Below are 17,962 nucleotides of genomic sequence, written 5' to 3'. Positions count from 1 at the left end.
CCTCTGCTCAGTGCAGGATTTCCAGCTAGAGCTTCCCCAGCAGGTAGTACTCTGGCCTCTTTTTGAAGACCCCAACACTTATCTAGGCAATTGAACTGCTCTCACTTTCAAAAAGTTGTTCATAATGTACCCTCAAAATCTACGCTCCTCTAGTTTATAACCATTAAACCTAGTTCTAATCTCAGAAGCACCAGAGAGTAAGTCTGCAACCTTCTCTTCATGACATCTGTGAGGTATTTAAAGAGAGTGGTCATGTCTCTTCCCAGTCTTCTCTTCACCAAGTTGAACATGCCCAGCTCCTTCAACTTCTCATGTTTTGTTCTTAATGCCTCTTATCATCCTCTTTGCCCTTCTCTGAATTCACTCTAACTTGTCTATATTCTTCTTAAAATAACGTGCCCAGGACTGAACACAGTACTCTAGATGAGGCCTGACCAGAATACAGTGGATCCTTGGTATCTGCTAGGGTTCGGTTCCAGGACAAAAATTTCCAAAGTGGGTTGTTTTCTAATCATTCGTCATCCGACCAAGTTTCGGTTATACCTATAAAGTTATATTTACCTTCCTTCACTAGAATTTCAAGCTTGTCTTGTTCCTCAAACTCTCTGCATTTCTGTATAGATATCTAAAGTGTAGTTCGTTCTCATCTTTTATTCTACTGCAAGTTTTACTGTGGTCCCCATTCTCTCCCTCAGCTTCTTTTCTAGAAGACCCATTCTTGTGTTTAGAACTTCCTTTTGGACAGATGTTTAAGGTATCATCACCAACTCCAAAAGAAATTAATTTAAAGGCCTCTTGATCAGATTCAGCATACTTTTGCCAAGGACATTCTTCCCAGTCTTCATGTGTTGTAGCCCATCTGTAGTCCTTCATCTAAGAAATAAAAGTGATGCTCCCAGAAACCAATTCTCTCCCATTGACACCATCTGCATACCCAGTCATTTAGTTGCAGTATCTTCCTGTCCCTGTTTGGTCCAATATGTTTCACTGGTAGCATTGGCAAGAATACCATCTGTCATTTTCCAGCCCAGGGATTCATAGTCCAAGTGAACTGCTCAAAGGCATTCTTTGCAGTAGTGTTGGTGCCCACATTAATCAGAAAAAAGGGTACTGGTCTGTTAGGCTGAGGAGCTTCAGCAACCTCTTGGTGACATCTTGGATATGCATGTCGGCACAAAATTCCCAATTCATCTTGTCTGGCTGGCACACAGTCCACTCTACACCCTTGAGCAATCAATCCGCTATCACATGACATACATATTATGCATTAAACACAGCACATTATTTGCACATCCTTCTACTCCAACCAGTTAAAGGTCAGAGACCTTTTTGACTCCAAAGCAAAGATTAAATGAAAAGAATTTAGCACATGTATTATATATTAAAAAGCAGCACATCCACTACATATCTTTCTACTTTAGTCTTGTATTCCTGCATAGCAGGAAGCTGGACTAGATAGTCCTTGGGGTTAATCATATGGTCCAGCAGGAATGGCCAGAGGCCACTTCAGCTATGATTGGGCTACAATCAGGCTGCAATCAGGCCAGGACCATATCAACCTCATGACCCACTTCCAAACTGGGCCACAGCCAGGAGATGGATCATTCCATCTTTTTTTTTTATCCTGTTCTAAGGACCGGATCATGACATTGGAGTGGCTTTCAGCCCACTGTGGTGGAATGTATCATTTGAATGTCACATCACCAAATTGGCCAGAAGCTGCTTCTTTTGACCTCTGCATTTTGGTCCCTTGTGGTCCATTCCAATTCTAAGGAGCTCATCCCATTAACAAATAAACCGGTTTGCCTCTTCTAGCTTCAATTTAGGCTCTGGTATGCCCCCATATGTTATCATACCTAAATTGCCACCTATCTAGCTGGAATACCACCAAACGGATGCATCCCAAGTTGAAGCCCTGCTCAGCTAGCTAATTTTTTAAAAAATAAAGTTTATTAATCTATAAAATACATTCATACAAATACAGAGAATAAAAATTAAGTCAGAGCATCAATAGTAGAACAGAAACAAAACAGAGATATAAGACGTGGGCAGTCATCACTTGTTGCATTCTTCTTTATCGTCTCGCTTCTTATCTTGTCTTGTCGCCTATTCCATTTCTTCAGTTTCTCCTATAAGTCTGTTCTACCTTTATTACCTTTATTTTTGAAGTAGGAAGCTCCCCGACTTCAAAAAAAGTGCTGGCTGAGTGAGGCTTTGACCTGGGATGCATCCGGGTGGTGGCGATTTAGGTATGATAACATCCTGGGGCATCCCAGATCCTGAATTCAAGCTGGAAAAGGTAAGCTGACTTATTTGTATTTATGTACTTGTATTTATTATATTGGATGTAATCCCGCCTCGATCCACAGGGAAATATATAAAAAATTATTTATTTATTTATTTATTTATTTATTTATTTATTGTTAATAGGAAATTAGTTAAAAGATTAAGGCTTGTTTGAATTAGAAGGTCTTTATCTGCCAGTGATAAGAGAGAAGAGAAGGGGTCAAACAAGCCTCCCTTGGTAGAAATTTCCAAAGCCTAAGATCAGCTATGGAAAAGTCTTTCTGTTTCTCTGATTCTCTCTTTTTCTCTGAGGGGCTATACAGATGGTCCCAAGGGTCCTGCCACCCTGCTCCCTACCAGATTGTGGATGTGGCAGCCGCATGCCACACCCCCAACCTGGCAGTTCTATGATGCCAAAAGAAGCCATAAAATGTGGGTTATTCTTGCACCATGGAAAGGGCGCCATAGCCACTGGTGCCATGGCTTTTTGGTGCTCCTTTAGCACAGCACATGTGCACGCTGTGCCAAGGGAGTGCCATGACATCTCCCACCATGCAGTGTGACATGCAGCATCACACCAGCATGGGGGTGGTGTTGGGGCACACGGCGTGCAGTCACCATGCCCCCAGTCTGCCCTGATGCTGGTGTTTATCACCAGTCTGTTCAGGGCCTCAGTTCCTTATCAGACAAGCCTGTGAGGGCAGTGGGAAAGAGCAAAGACCCTCTTTAAAGGTTTGTAGGACTCAACCAGACTCATATAGGGAATTAGCTTTTAGATAAATTACTTACAGAAGCAGAACCCAAGAATGGAGAGGTTTTTTTAAGGCTTATAAACTTAAAGCTAGGGAAAACACATATTTAGATACAATCCATAATTATCAAAAATATGACCATAGGTCCAGCATTTTCTAGCTTGAATTCACTGAATTATTGAGACTGTCATCAACAATCTTCCTTCAGGTCTCCTCACTCATCATTCTAACTTCCAACACTTGGAATTCGGGTCTTAAGATAAAGGTTTTTCAATTGTTTTCCCTTTTCTCTGGATCGTTCTCCTTAAGAAGGCTTACCTGGTTCCACGGAGGCTATTTATTTACATAAGGCTTGCCCTTTTGTGAAGCATTGTTTTACTGTTATGCTGTTTCCCCATCAGTTTCCCTAGGACAGCAGCAGCATATAAATATTTTAAACACAATAAACAAGCAACATAGCCTTGAGGTGCAAGGGCTTTTCCGTATGTGACTATAGGCAGCAAAGCTTACAGCACTAGGGAGGGGAATGTTCCTCTGCTCCAATCCAGCACTGTACTCTCTTGACAGCAATGAGCTAGTTCAAATATAAAATTTTAACACCATCTCTTAAATTTTCAAAGCTATGCTTGGGGGTTTCACATTATACATTTTACTGCTTTTTGCACATTTAAAGAGAATCCCAGCATTTACTATTTTACATTTGCCAGAAAAGTTAATGAACTGGGCATAAGTACATTTCCAATAGGAAGGGTTACCACTTCACTGTTTGCATAAACTATTTTAATTGGTCTCTCCAAATACACTGCATCACTGTCTCTGAAAATACCAAGGCACTTCAAGATTTTATTTCTACTTGGTAAACTTATTCTTGCTCCAGAATCATATGCACATTTCCACATCTCACTAAGGCTGCTGCTACAATGCAGCATTAATGCAGTTTGGCACCTCTTTAACTGTTATGGCTCCATCCCATGGAATCCTTGGATCTGTAGTTTATTGTGGTATCAGAGCTGTCTGACACAGAAGGCTAAATATCTCACAAAATTACAAATCCCAGAATTCCATAGCCTTGAGGCATAGAAGTTAAAGCAGTGCAAAACTGCATTAATTCTGTAAATGCAGCATAAATCTAATTGCACTTTCTCCCTAGTATTTGGGCCTACAATTGTGGACTTACTTCTTTATTATCTAATGATGTGTATCTTATTTCAGTTCAGTTTATTTTCATGGATCCTTTTTAATTCCCCAAGGGCAACAGCATACAGTTTCCTATGTTGGCTAATTCTATATTGCCTCATCATATTTGGTAGGATGCCTAGACCTTAATTTTTATGTTTGGTGAATCAAGAGAAAAGCAATAACTTTTTATCTATACTGCAAATTAATTGAAGTTTTAATTTCATTTAGAATTTCATAATTTTAATGGCCAATGAAACCGGGAACAGCTTGTCTGATGTTTTACAACCATTACATTTTATTTTGACTTCTATATGAAACATTCTTAAGGCAAATTTTGAAGTACGTGTTTGCAAGTAAAAAATAATAAGTCAATTATGAAATCTTATTTCATTATTTACTTATTTTTTAAGGAATTTCCATTGATGGATGTACCATACTATAGCCCTATCATGATTTGGAACCAAAAATATACAACTTCTCAGGCGTGTTACAGACCGCCCCTTTGGGGTAGCCTGTAGGCACTCCTTTCCCTGCCCGATCAGGGCCTCAGCTGCCAGAGCGGCAGCCTCTGAGGCCCCGATCTGCCACTTTCCAGGCCACGGGGAAGCGGCAAAAGGCCGCTTCCCTGCGGCCTGGAAAGTGGTGTCCTTGGGGCAACATGCCCCAAGGACACCCAATGGTGGTGGGGAGGAGGAGAAAGGGGCTGCTCGGCCCCTTTCTCCCTTGCGTCACTGGCGCAGCTGTCTAAAGGCTGCACCAGTGACGCAAATCGCGGAAGTAGCTCTGTTTTGGAGCTCCTTCTAGTGCTGCGGAAAAGGCGCTCTATGCGCCCTTGTGTGGCGCAAAGATGTCACATCTGTGCCTCCCTGTTTGGAGGTGGCGCATTCGTGACATCCTAATGGTGCCCCCTATGTGTATAGGGTGCCACCATTTTGTACATCCTGCGGACATAATAGGGTTAGGTGCGTGCGTAAGGCACGCACTTTCCCTAACCCTAGTACGTCCCCAGGACGTATTTTACGCCTGTCTTTAACGGGCCTCAGTGAGCCATATTTTTACCGGACGCTAGTTTTCATGACACAGGTTCCTATGCTTTGGTTGTTCTTTAGACTCCTTTGATAATGCTTGCAAGTAGGTTCTGTGTACCCTTAAATATAAAAATTCTTTTAATTCTAGACATGAAGAATTTGAAAGTTTTGGTAAATTCCTATAAAAATGGACTGAAATAGATTTTTTCCATCTCTAGGTATGTGTAGGAATATAACTATGCAAATAATAGCAAGGCCTTGCCATCAATTTCATGTTTTCGGAAGAGGTCTGCATGGGGTCCCAGTTGGGGGTCTGCGTCTTTCACAAACTGCATGACGTCTTCCGCTGTCCAGGCGGAAGGGTCTTGGGTGCCGGACCGTGAGGAATCTCGAGGACCAAGGTATCTGTCAGAGCCCACAATGCTAAGTCTATGGATGGCTGAAGTGCCGCATGGAGTGAGGTGGAGATGCTTGTATCCCTGGAGCCGGTAGTGCCTTGTGTTCCTGCTTTGAGCGGCTGTACTGAAAGCATTCAGGGCCGAGTCCATAGCGTCCAGGCGAGGCTCCAAGGCACCTGGGAGGCCATCACTCAGGACAAACGTTTCACTTGGTAGGTACCTGTCATGTTCATATTCGCGGGAGTGCTGCACATGGTGCTGAGTGAAAGGCTGGTTTCCAAAGAGGTATACTGGTCAAAGACCGAATAAATTTTATTACTATTACTAACTATGCAAATTATAATTTGGAAAAAAACATGTTGACTTTTAGAAGTCACAAAAGATAATAGCCAAAGGCCATGCTCAGAGTTGTAATCCCAAAAATAAAATTCCAATATCTGGTGAATATTCTGGTCCTGTAGTTGGACAGAATACTAAGAATTCAGTTGGAAATGATGTAACATTGTGACAAGGATTAAAAGTAACTGAAAGACCATCCTGTACAAGTTATACATTTGACTGTCTACAGAACCTGAATAATAGGAGTATGATGGGATTTTAAATTCAATTGATCCATGCTTCAGAAGCAAAGCCTGCTTCATCTGAACTCTTCAAACAAATTTTAATTCCTCAAAAAATATTCTATACCAATATTTCCTGATAGCTCTTAGCAGAAAGTATTTTTAAAATGTCAGATTATTGCACTTTTCTGTAATACAGACATCCTGTAAATTTCTTTTGGAGTTTTGGCCATTCTTACTCAAAATAATGAGAAATAAATTGTGTTTGAAAATTAATTCAAAAGAAGAGAAGAATTATCTGAAATTGTGAAAAAGGGTACAAGAGTTGTGCTGGTAACAAAGTGACTGAGGAATGTGTGTGGGTGTGAACTTTCATTCTACAGTTATGTCTTTTTGTCTCCCATGCTTCAGTTAAATGCCAGGAAAAGATACCATGATCTAACTCATCTGATGGGTCTTCTTCAAATTAGGAATGACTCATCACTGTTGATAAAACATTGTTACAACACTATGATCCAGAGACCAAACAACAGTCCTTTCAGTGGTGGCACTCAGCTTCTCCACAGCTCCCCAAAAATTAAATACTCAAAGGAAATAATAATAATAATAATAATAATAATAATAATAATAATATTTGTATGTCCCACTTCTCCCAAGGATTGAAATGGGATTACATCGTTTAAAAATCCAATACAAATATGAACTATAAAATACTAACACTGAATTAAACATTCCTATTAGTTCCTTAAAATGGACAAGAAACTATAATCCTATGAACGTCGTTGAGAGTGGAGCATTAGTTATGATTTTATATAGAATCAGGTGGATATGCCTGCCAGAAGAGATCTGCCTTAAGTGCCTTCTTGAAGGCATCAATGGTGGTAATAAGATGGATCCCTGCCGGTAGACTATTCCACAATGAGGCTGTGAATGCTCTATAGGAAGTCGATATTAATATTGTGTTATAATGTTCCAATATATTCTTCCCAGATGTTCTGAGTATGCAGAATGGATTATGTAGGGAGAGGCGTCCCCACAAGTAACTCGGGCCCGAGCCATGTAAGGCTTTAAAGGTCATAACCAACATCTTATATTGCGCCCGGAAGCTAATTGGCAACCAGTGAAGAGATTTTAACACTGGTGTTATATGGTCAAACCTAGATGTTCTGGTGACCAATCTGGCTGCTGCAGTTTGAACCAGTTGAAGCTTCCGAACTTGGTACAAGGGTAGCCCCAAGTACAGCGCATTACAGAAATGTAGACGAGAAATTACCAGTGCATGTACCACAGCTGGTGTATCAACCAAAGTTGGTACCAAGCACTCCTGGCCATCACATCTACCTGAAATGACAACTGTAGAGATGGATCTAGGAGTACTCCCAAACTGCAAACTTTGTCCTTTAGGAGAAGTGTGACCCCATCCAAGACTGGTTGGCAAATTTCCATCCCTGGACCTTGGGTACCTATCACTATTACCTCTGTTTTGTATGGATTCAATTTGAGTTTGTTTTCCCTCATCCAGCCCATTACCGACCCAAGGCAGGCATCCAGAGTCACTGCCGCAGTCAGAGATCATGGACAAAGTTTTTTGGGATGAAGAAGGTATTTTGATGACTATTTTCAAAAGGCTAAACAGATATTGCAGAATATCAGTCTAAATTTCTGTGCTGATTAAAGGATTAAAAGGAATTGAAGGGAAAATGATGAGGGGAGCTGTGAAAGGATATTCTCTTTTTGCAGGATAATGCACCTGCTCACAGGGCTGGCAAGATGATGGATGCTTTGAAGAATTAAGCATTTGAGTGTATAGACTATCCACCTACTCAGATCTTTCTTCCTTTAACTACTTCCTGTTTCTGGACCTTAAAAAGAGTTTGAAAGGGGGACGGGATTAAATGATTCAGACATGATAGCAGCAGCAGAGCAATATTACAGTGACAAACATCTGAATTGCTTTGGAAGGATTAAATTAATATGAGAAATGATGTGCCAAGTATCGAACGTTGGCATGAATATGTGGAATTGCATGTCATTCCTTTCTTCACTGAATTGAAAACTTTTCAGCACGCCCTTGTATAACTTCTCTATTCTAATGTTCCTTGCCAGAATAGACAGGTAAGAAAAAGAGATAACACTCCCTCAATTCTGAGTGGTTTTCTGTATTGTACAATTGTAGCTTCTTTTGTTTTCAAAGCAAATTAAGGCCACATTTTTCTTGAAAAGGTGGCACCACATGGGCAATAAAAATAGCCAATGTTCGTCACTTTTCTTTTTTGTTCATTTTTGCACCTCAGATTGATGATTATAGCACACGTGGATCTGTTCTCTCCTTATTTTTTCTTCACTGTTAGAGTTGGCATGTCATTACACTGACCTATCTGCTCCCTTAGCTAATAATGACTGTGTCAGCTTAGTTTTCTTCAGCTGCTGCTATCAGTTTGGATTAGCACATACCTCAGAGAGCTTGGTCATTTTCTACTGTGCCTTAGAAATACTTTGGGTGGCTATTTGTCAGCAAATTTTCATTTAACTTCAATGAAAGGAAATTTGCTTGCAAGCAATAAAATATCTGGAAGACTTTAAGACCTTCCTGGAAATACTTCTTTATTATGTTTTGGCCTTCTACTTGAAACTTGCAAAATTAATTTGCATGTGGAAGATAGAAATACATCAGGGGAACATTAAATCTTGAATTTACAGATTCCAGCTTGGATGGTACATCATATATTATTTTCTTTTAAAAAAAATGTTCAGTTAAAGAAGTGTAGGCTAATTCCTAGTAAATAAAATAAGGTAGAGATCCTCCATTATGCTTAGAGGATTAACGTGATTCATCTTAGCCCACATGGGCACATGGAAATTTTAACTTTGGAAAAACAACCTTCTACTGATGAGTTTCTTAAAAAGTGGCTTGTAGTCTCCCACAAGAAGAGACAGTAATGCTGTTTAAAGAAAATGAAAATGGTTTAATAAGTAATTTCACTATACAGATTTTGTAATAATATCTTCTGGGTCAAGATAATAGATGTCATGACATAAGAAGGAATTCACAAACGTCACAGGAAACAGTGAAAAGGTGTACATATGAAGGAAAGATATGGGGTCAGGGCCACTGATGAATTGCACATGGCAATATCTAAATGTGCACTGCACACATGGTGTTGGTAAAAAGGCTGAGAAGCAATGTCTAAATGTAGTCTTCCCAACTCACGATTCTGGAGGTCAGCTGTTTTACCTGAAGAACATGAAACAGTTATTACAGTACTATTTATATTGCACTTTCATTATCATTGTTTTGTTTTAAATGCATTTAAGTGTTATTTTGAATAAATAATTTATTTTGTTTTTTAATTGTTGCAATCTTTGCTTTTTCTAGCTGTATTTTGTTTTATACAACTAAGCATGAAAGTTAAAACAATACAAGCCATTGTATTCCTTATTACCATGTATGGATGCAAGAGGTGGAAAATTAAGAAAGCGGGTAGGGGGAAAAATAAATTCATTTGAGATGTGATGCTGGAGAAGAGTACTGAGGATACTGGGGACAGCTGAAAAAACAAACAAATGGGTCCTAGAAGAGATCAAGCCTGAAATCCCCCTGGAAATCAAATTGATCAAACTGAGGTTGATGTACTTTGGCCACATAATGAGAAGGCATGACTCATTGAGAAAGACAATATTGCTAGGAAAGTGGAGAAAAATAGAAAGACAGGAAGACTGCAATCTATTAAGGACTCTATTAAGGTCATGGGTATGAATTTACAGGACCTAAGCAGAGCAGTGGAAGATAGAAAATCTTGGAGCTGTCTCATCCATGTGGTCGCCATGAGCCAAGATTGATTAACAACAACAACATTTTGTTTTGATCTATGTTGTGACATTGAGCCCTATGTTGAGAGGAACATGGGATATTAAATAAATAAATATTGATAAATATTTAATAAATAAATACTGACCTAATTTAGTATCATTTACATGGACTGGCAGTAGCCTTCCAAGATTTACAAAAATATATTTCCCCAGCCCTTCCTGGAGATGCTGGGGTTGAAATTTATTCCCTCAGTATTCACATATATACTCTACATTAGCTATTGCCCTAAAGCAGCTCTGAAGAACTTGTACAGCAGAAAGCAGAAGGGACTGCTTCATTAATCAAGCAAGGTAGAACAGCAAGCTCATTTTACTTAGTCAAAGCTTAACCAGTCCTGAGTATATAACCTGCCAATTCAGGAAACAGTTTTGCACAACTAGATTCCCTTTTGCAGCCAAAGATGGCACTGATGTTGAATGCTCAGTATCTCAATAAGGTAGGTTCAAGCCAAGATTCCAAGTCCAAATCTATAACCAAATGCAAGCTTGCATTTCTTCATTTTCACCATCCATATCTTTTCCTAATCTTGTACCCTCAAGATAATTTGACCACTTGACCATGTGCCATGTTGTTGGAAGTTGTAGTCCAAAATATCTGAAGGTCATCATGATGAAGGAGGCTGGAAAAGATAAAAAAATAGGGCATAACACTTCCCATTCCCAAAATAATTTGATAATAGTGGGAGAAATAAGGATGATAGGAACTTGTTACCTAGAAAATCTGGGCAGGAATAGGAGAATATGGAAAACTGAATAGGCTCACCTTTTTATGTTGCATTTTTGAAAGCTGAGGGTTTTTCTTAAATGTCACTGATAGAGAATTATAGAAGCATTTTGCCAGTTCAAGGATTATCCTGCAGCAAAGACAGTCAGTATTAATCATAGTCTAAACCAATGAGAAAAACTGGCAAGATTCCATGCTGAAGTGCAACCTGTGTCAGCTTGATTGAGGCTATATGAGCTCAATTTCGGGGGGGGGGGGGGGGGATCAGTTCCATAAAGCAGAAATTCACAATTTTTGTGCAATTATACTATTAAAAACTTCAATAAGTCATCTAAGCTTTTCTGTGGTAGAGGCATTTGTGGGGATAGTAAGTAAGGTTGTCATTTGATTTATTACTTTGCAACCTGCCTCACTAGCTATGTGAATTACACATTAAATGTGCATTATGTGTGAGTCATGCCCCCTCCAAGAGAATTCTGCCACCCAAATAACATTTTCCTTTGGTCCTCATATTTTTAGCATTGCACAGATGATGACCAGTGTTCACACTCAGAACTTTAGTATTTGTTGTGTTTGCCCCATTATGACTTTGCCTGCCTTTTCTTCCAATGCCTAAAGTGTATTTCTAAATGTTTGGTGGACATTTTAAACTACTGTAGTGATAGAAAATTGTGGAGTGAAGGAAAATTTCATGACCTTTTTAAAAAAAAAAAAAATTATATGGGGATAATCTGCTCATTATGTCCACCCCTGACTTTTCCAAGCAAATCTTGCAAAGTTGAGGAAAGAAGAGGGAGCAAATCAAGAAATACAATAATCTCTGTGTGTGTGCATGTAGCATAATTAACAATTAATATAATACATCATTGTTGATCAAAATGCTTTTATCAGACCTCACTCAAAAATATCAGCTTTTTCTCAGATCCATGGTCACTGAATGAGCTCTCTGATCACATGCACATTCTTTATCAGGTTAAATCCCACTTTCCTCATAATACACATGCATAATTCAGATCCCCCCTACCTGGCATAGGTTTGCAGAGGGGGAGGTACATTTACTGGCCTCATGGGATGAAAAGACCAAATATAAATGACTCATGGCACATGGTACTGCAGAGAGGGGGTGGAGCCAGAGCTGATTAAAATCCTTGTCACCCGCTATCTTTTCCTTTTTCACTCAACAAGCTTACTATGGCAATATCCAGAGTAACCAGAGTGAGAGAGCCCTTCAGGATAAGAGAACCCTTTGTTAAGAGTGCTAAGTGCTGAGTACAATTTGCTGATGTCTGGGGACTGCCTGATTGCACTATGCCCAGGCTCTTGCTGGGATACAGTGTGACCAAGTGGCCAGCCATCACTCTTTGGGACAAAGCATTATCCTCCAGGTCAAGCATTTAGGGAGAAGGAATAGCAGACTGAGCCAGGCCCTATTCATCATGAGGTCAAGAGGGCCATGGCTGGCCCCTTCCCTCCTCCTCTCCTTGAGCCTGGGCAGCACTGTAGGACTGCAACAGTAGAAGATGCATTATTTTGTGCTGTGGCTTGTTCATGTGATGTGCTGCGTGTAAGGTGAGCCCTGCTGTGTCTGCTACAGGGCAAAGTCATAGATGGGCCTTGTGGGCTGATATTAGACACTGGAAGCAGTGTGACTGCCTTGTGCTAGGCCATACTTTTACTTTTTGGTCACTGGTTGTAACTTGGCCTCACTGTCATCACAGACAACTCCATCCCCCGGTTATAAGTCTGACAAGTTTTTATTACTGTTCTTAGCTAGCTTTATTTTCTATCCAACTCCCCTCCCCCCCATCTAATCAATTGGGCCTAGGCAGCTACCTGGTAAGAATGTTGTAGCACAGTTTGAATTGGACTAGGGCTTGTGTCCTTATTGCTTCTCTTTCTATAGTTTGATGTTTGGACCATGACTTCTGCCCTCATTTAGATTTCCTCTAAGAGGGTAGTGGTGCTAAGGACAAGGGCCCCATTAGGAAATAACCTCCAAAATACTCACCAGTAAAGATCCCATGCTCATGTGAAGGGGAGGAAGATGAGATTCCATGGGAGACTATATTAGACAGGGTTAAGGCCTTTGAGAAGGTAGTGGTAGCACAACCCTCAAGGAAGGCTTTTAGGACTTCCAAATAGAGAGGATTGCTTGCTAATGAGAGCTTGGCACATCTTGACCTAGAGAAATGATGTCAGGCTGGTCAGCAATTCAGATATCCCCTGCCTGACATAGCCATGCAGAGAGGTAGGCATGTTTGCTGGCCTAACACAATGAAGAGGCCAAATCTAAATGTGTTATGGCACACAGTACCATGATGAGGAGAAGGGGCAGCATAAAGGCATTTCCACCTCACCACCACCTTTTCCTTAATGAGCTCAACTCACCCTCCCACCTCTACAATTGTGAGTTTTACTGGTCACTTATGGGCTGTGTAGGAATTTTTTCCACTTTCCATGGGTTTTTCCCTGCTACAGAGGACAGCGGTACATGGATGGGAGTGTCCTAAATAACTGATCACTTGGCAGGTAATGGGGGGAGATGTCAGGTATTTGTGGGAATCATTTTGGTGAAGAAGAGCGCTTTGGAACTGCTTCATTAGGTCCTGTGACTGGAACTCATTAGGTCTTGTGAGGAAAGATACTAGGACTCATTAGGTCTTGTGAGGAAAGTCCTCTGAATTAGGTGAAGGAACCTTGAGTTGGCCTTCCAGTTGTAGCCTGCTAGGGGGTCGGAATGTGAAATGACAGAATATTTCTTCTCATTCTCATGATGGGCAATAAAATTATTGTTCTCCCCACATGAAAAGTGTGAGATAATTACAATGTCTCATCCCTCACAAGGGACAGTGATAACCCATTCCAATCAGAGGCAGGAAATTCATTGTTCTAAATGTTATATTGTTTTATTGCATCAGTGCAATAAAATAGCAGAGGTGCAAGACTGTAGGCATTTTCACACTTGAAAAGTCTAGAAAGTGATATAGGATGCTTGGAGACCAAGGAATCCTCAAAAGTGATTTTGCTAGTTTCGCTGTTTGAAAACTAGCCTACAGCACGTGGCAGTCTCACATCCAGGCCATCATGTGGCAAATTTCTAGGCTCAAACATAAAATAAAGGGGTAGAAAAATCAATGATTTATATGTTTAGGAAACCATGACAAATGGGCATCACACCCCAACTGGGGATCAACCCAGTATTTGGGGTTCAGGTGTTTTCACCTAACGTAAACTGTGAAGATCTGGGGGAAGATTCCTTGCCTCAGCTGCCCAACACTAGGCTTCTCTCCTCCTCTGCAGCTCCCTAGAGGGATCCAAGAAATAGGATAGAATTCAATGTGCTAATTACAACCCATGTATTTGTTTCTGGTTTCTTTATTTCCTGGGTTGGTCAGCATTGTTTGGATGTCATATGGACAGTTTGAGCCAGAATCAGGGGTTGGGTCCTGCATCATCTGGTCTGGTCACAGTGGCAAAAAGGGGAGAATATTTTATTTGGCTCATGCAAACAGGGCCCAATATATCGCTGGCAATCAGAGAGAGGATGAAATCAGACCTTTTAAAGACCAGCTGAGAATCCAGGATTTCAAAGAGTTAGTTGTGGCAGTCCATATGGATCCAAGATTATTGCAGGCTACGTTCATGATCATCTATATTTCATCTGCTATCAGAAGCCTTTTGCTTCCATATATCAGTTACTGGGGTGCATGAATGAGAGGATGCAGTTGTAGTCATGCCTTTCTTGTGGACAACTGATTTCCCACTGTTCAAACCAAAGGCTAAACTAGATAGGTTCTTTAGTATGATCCAGCATAACCCTCCTAATATTTATATGCTCACACCTTTCGGAGAGGCAGCCCGTATGAAATATATGGTATTCTTCCTCTACACTGCAGGGAAAAAAAATACTTCAAATGATTTTGGCTCACTCCTTCAGGAATAAGATAATTATTAGTGTTACATTAAAAATAAATCCAGATTCACAACATTTCCTTGTCCCTTGGCATATTTTCTGTGAGAGGAAAAACAGCTATGGCTCAAGATTTCTGCAGCAGATGAAGTTGCTGCAAACAATTTGTATTTCACAGGGCTTTTTTTTTTTAAAAAAAAGCAAGAATGTTAATTTAATCATAGCATAGTGTTATGTTGCATAGGAACAGATGTCAATTTCTAATGCCTATCAATGTCAGAATGACCTTCCTTGTCTTATCTTTCCTGTGGCTTTCCTATATAGAAGATAAATCCTTTATTATTAATAGACCTTTTTTAAAAATCCTTTTGCCCATCTGTCTTTCAGTCACAGAAAGCAAATATCCTCGGGTGTGTGCTGCCATACCTGTCATTTACAATCTCAACTGGATGTGCTCTCTCATAATTATCCACTTACTGAAGAATTCACTATAATTCAACAGTTATAAAAATCACTCTTAAGAATGCAAACAAAATGGATATGATTGTGTTCTTGGGACTTAAACAGTGTTGGAACTTATTAGCAACATTTTTGACACCTTACTGACATTACAAGGGATGAAGAAGACATATTTAATCCTTTAAGTAAAAAGTACCTTTGAGTAGATGAGCTGTCAGATATGCCAGATATTTGAGACTCTACAAACCCATTTATTGCAAAATGGATGAAAGAAAAATGGTGACCTGTGAGAATCATGTACTTAACTGCTTAGCTTTCATAATCTGCTTTTTTGATTTAAGAAAAATGACTATAAAATTGGTGGGACTTTATCTGCCAAAAGGTCAAATAGAGCAATAGGAGATTATAGTGATTCTCTAGTATATGACACGGCCTCCCTCCTACCTTTGCATTATAAGTCTGAAATTTCCACCTTCACAATATAGTCAAACATTTACTAAGAAATGAGAGAGAAAGCAACACTGCACTAGTATGAAGTTGAAAGCTTTCATGGCTAGCATTCATAGGGTTTTTTTGTGGGTTATTCAGGCTGTGAGGCTTTGTTCCTGACATTTCACCAGCAGCTGTGGCTGGCATCTTCAGATAAACTCTTCTAGAATATGGCCTCATAGCCTAAAACCCCACAAAAATTCACTAGCACATTGCAGTATGTAGATGAAGTCAGCTTGATGCTGTCACATTGGTTTAGGTTATCTGTCAAGATGGTTTTGTTCTCAGTTCAGTTGATGTGGAGGGACATTCTTGTAGGCTGGGTCCTCCTCCTCTTAGCCATGTGGGTATTCCAGGAAACAAAATTTTAAGTTCCATTAGCAAGTAAAAAAGAGAGCATATGAACTGAGAACAGAAACATTACCAGTTTTTTTTTTCTCCTTGGCAAGGGCAAACCTTCTCTGGACAAACCATGCCAAGAAAAGCCCATGATAGGTTAACCTTAGGGTATCCCTATGTTGGAAATGAATTGAAGACACACAACAACAACAAATTTTAACACCTTTGCCTGACAAAGAAATCAGTGGGGCTTTGAAAGTTTGCAATGTACATTTTGTGTATTTTGGCTGGTTCAATAAAGGTGGATTTTGGATGTTATTGTATGTTGCTACATAGTCAACATAACTATTCCTTGATATTTTTCACATGGTTAAAATGAAAATTTGGTAAGATATGATGTTTTTAAAGAAAATTAAAAGGAATATTTTTTTAAAAAAAGAATTTAACCTAATGTAAAATTATTTTTTAAAAAACCTTGGGCCTAAGCTTTCTCTTCTCACTGAGCTTCACCCCACTCACACCATCTCTTCAGTGTTTTAGAGGGACATAGGCAAATGTCATAGCTCAAAGGCAGATGTTTGAGAAGTGCTGGTGTCAGCCCCTTTGGGATGTTACCTAGTGCAGCTCATATCGCTGCATCCTCCTAGAAATGCCCCTGCCTGAAGATTCCTTTTCTGTGTACAAAGACAACAATGAACACAAATGGGCGAATTAGTTCATATGTCAGCTAGAGAAATGGAACCTAGCTTTATTCTGCCTGAAAATGGGCCACTATTTTTCCAAAACTAGTGGAATTACTATTTAGATACAAGAAGATGGGTATGCATACCAGAGATAATTTAATCTGAAAAATGGAAGTGAGTCACTTCATCTGGGAAGCATGATGTATCTTTGAAGAGGCAATAGAGGTGAAATAAAAACTTTTCAAAAAACAAAGTTAATGAATAAAATGTAACAAGGTACACATTTATTGACTGCCTATGAAAGATTTCCCAGAAAGAGAGAGGGAAGGAAAAGGAGGGTTTGACAAGAGAGTGGCATTACTGTACAATATTCCTTTTGGGGTGATAAGAAGAAATTGAAACAGGGCTAAGAAGAAGAGAAGAAAACATGAAGCATGGGAGTTATGCCCTGCATGTCTCTACTGTGTAACTGAGGGGTGTGAAATAGACATGAACCAATTGCTCAAAAACCTATAGAAGGTATAGTCATACTTAGGAAATAAAATTAGGGAACTTGTCTGTATACAATGGAAGTTCAGACTTGTGAGATTACTTGGACAGTGTTCAAGATTTCTTGGACAGTGCCCTTTATGTGTCAGTAGCCAGTTCAATAGAAATGCTAATGTTGGTCCCAACATTTTGATTTTTTTCCCCACTCTAAAACTTGTAGGGGAGAAAAGGAAATGGCTCAGGAACAGGAAGGGGAGAAGTGTAAAAGTTATTACCGGGGAACTGGAGGAGAGGATCTGTTTACTTAAATTATGTGTTGGCCAGGATCTATCCCCCCCCCACACACACTTTCAATCATTTTTTGTTGTCTCTTTCCCCTTTAAACCATTTTGGACATTACGGGAAAGGTACAGCATTCTTCACACAAGGTCTCACATTATCAACACTTTCTGAAAGATCTCCATGGCTGTGCAACATCAGAATATTCATCAGTTGTGTCTGTTTCAAGAAATAATTGGGCCACTCATTCCCAGGTCAACATATTACTTTACCTGACAGAGAATGTGTCTAGTGATATTTGACCAATTAACTAAGGCTGTGCAACTCCTTCAGCCAAACACTGAATTATGAAGTAATTTGTGCCTATTTGTACAAACTCTAAATTGGATCAGCTCATAAAAATGAAAATAACATTGCATATTAGTTGGCATATCAAATTAGGCAAAACTATAGGGGAACACTAGTCACTGATGAAAATAAAAGGGGTTGTATATTTATACCATGACTTAAACATTTT

Source organism: Sceloporus occidentalis, unplaced genomic scaffold, assembly GCF_023333645.1.
Source record: "Sceloporus occidentalis isolate IW3139 unplaced genomic scaffold, rSceOcc1.0.p SCAF_3, whole genome shotgun sequence".
NCBI classification, from domain to species: domain Eukaryota; kingdom Metazoa; phylum Chordata; class Lepidosauria; order Squamata; family Phrynosomatidae; genus Sceloporus; species Sceloporus occidentalis.
Note: the sequence above shows the minus strand (reverse complement) of the source record.